This window comes from Montipora foliosa, chromosome 7, assembly GCF_036669935.1.
Source record: "Montipora foliosa isolate CH-2021 chromosome 7, ASM3666993v2, whole genome shotgun sequence".
NCBI lineage: Eukaryota > Metazoa > Cnidaria > Anthozoa > Scleractinia > Acroporidae > Montipora > Montipora foliosa.
Window position 1 is genome coordinate 32,009,610 of NC_090875.1, and position 2,500 is coordinate 32,012,109.

The following is a 2,500-nucleotide window of genomic DNA, read 5'->3' on the forward strand; positions in this document are numbered from 1 at the left end:
AATGCACGTGATGAGCCTTACATCTACTCATATATCGATTATAATCGTATCCCGGGCCTCTCCAGTGTATCATCGTTTCTTTAATTGTAGTGGGTCAACCTCTCGTACAAACTCTGCTCTTTGGTTTGTATAAACTAAGAAATTCTTAAATGTCGTAAAAAACAAACCGACTCTGGCAGCTTTTAGTTAGAGCCAGTCATCCCACAAATTGAATATTTTTCTGAGATTGAGATTTAACAGGAGCCCAGGACATTATCTGTAGCCTCCATACGTATTATATAATTGAGTCAACCCTGTCCCCATATCTTTTTATTTTTAGAACTGCTATATCTTTTCATCATTTTGAAATACCTTCGTGTTTCGAGTGTCCTGCAAGTGATGTAATTAGTGGCCGCCCATAAGTCTCTGATGATTGGCTATTGTGAAAACATCCGCGAAAACCCTCCTGGGAGGTGCTTCTAAAAACAAAGAGATACGGGACTGGGTTGACTCAGGGGCCGATTACATGAACCGGGCCAGCTCGGTCAGCCGGGCAGGTCGGGTTTGCTGGGTTGAGTTTCAGCCCGGTATTACATGAAGTGGGGAGGTGAGCCAGGACGGCTTGGGTTAAATTTAGAATATGTCGCGTGAAAAAAGATTACAACAACAAGAAGAAGTGGAGAGACGTTTGTCTTATTAAATTGTTATTTAAATTCACCATTCTAAAATTTAAAGAAGCTTTAAGGTTTGCTCTGCTATTCATTTTTTATTTAAACATAAAAAAAAATGAGTATTCCGTGGGCCATTTTGCTCTAAAGTGAAATAATGTGCTTAGAAATCGCTTGCCCGGCTAACCGGGCTGTCCCGGTGAACGCGATTACATGGAAACATCTCATCCCGGTTAGCCGAGTTCCCGGCATCGTAATGCCGGAATCTCGGCTAACCGGGCTGAGGTTTTTCCATGTAATCGCAAACTTGAGTTTTGGTGTTTTTCTCAGACGTGCCGGGATCTTGGCTAAACGAGCCATCCCGCCTAACCGGGCCAACCCGGCTCATGTAATCGGCCCCTCAGAGTGTTAATATAGAAGATGGAGGCTCAAGATAATGGGCTTCTGGATTTAGCCAAAAATCTCTTCTTAGAGTGAGAGGTTTTAGAAACTTCCCGGTTTTGATCAATGTGCTACTCCCTTGTCATTTTTGCGTTATAATATGGGGAGCTTAAGCAAGCGCGTTTTTCAGACCCTGACAGCAACCGGAAGTGAGCTGTTTTCCCTTTTAACTTGTCTTGACACAACGAAATTTATATTGCTAAGTATCTTTTCTCCATTAGAGATGATTAGTATAAATATCTGGGAGACCCCTCTGTCCTGGCACGCGAAATGTTGTGTTCCGGTGACCGTCCGCGTCTCAAAAACGCGTGTGCTTAAGCTCCCTAATGGCATGATTGTTATATAACGGAAGTGCTAAATTCCAGGAAATACACTGTATGTATTAGGGGGCTTTTAGGGCATCCGCATATACGGGAAATGTGGTGTGAATCGAGTCCTCCATGTTATTTTTTCATGTTCAGGAAATGTTGCTTTTTCCTCATTAACACATGGCCCATACGGCACTGAACGCCCTTTCATTGTAAATCTATTGGGAAAATCCCCGTATGAGGGCCGTACACATTAGCGCGAGCAGGGCCGGAAAAAGCCGTACGGCTCTGCTAGGAACGCGTACTGCTCCGTGCGATGCGGTTTTAGAGGATTTCGTAGCTTTTAAACATCCAAGTTATTTACTGCCAGTAACGAAAATGCAAACAACATATTAGATAAATTTTCTATGCAAATTTTTGTCACTTATTTTGTCCAAACTTCATCTTCTGAGCGCTCATGAATAGTTTAAAGAGCCCATATGATAAAATGCTTATTGACTGAGTTTAGGTCGGGCCGGACAGGAAAACATTTGGCCCTTGGTAATGGTGCACGGACCTCGCTGCGCTCGGTCTGTACGCCACGACCTCAGGCCAAATATTTTCCCTTCCGGCCCTCCCACTCAGTACAAAAGTACATATTCTTTGCCACTTGCTGCTGTTTCCCCCAATACATCAGAATGACCATTATCAGGAAGCCGCCGTATATGAAACAACGTCTACCTGTTAGCCAATATCAAAAATACCATAAAACTCTTTGTTTGATACCATAGAGAGAGCATGCGCACACATGTTTTATTAGCCAATATAAAAAAAATACCATAATACTGTTTGTTTGTCTCTCCAAAGTCATAAGCATTGTTTCCAGTTTCTCTTGGGACCATTATAAGCCTCAAGAGAAAATAAAAACAATGCTTATGCAGAATTTTGGAGAGACAAGCAAAGAGCATGGTATAAAAAATGCGTGGGCATGCACTCTCTATGGTATCACGAGCCTCTGATGTCATAGTATTCGAAAACCTCCTGTACGAATACGATACGTGTTCTGTGACCACACCATATTCGTGTTTTCACGTGACGTCACGGCGGCCATGTCGGTGTCCCTAA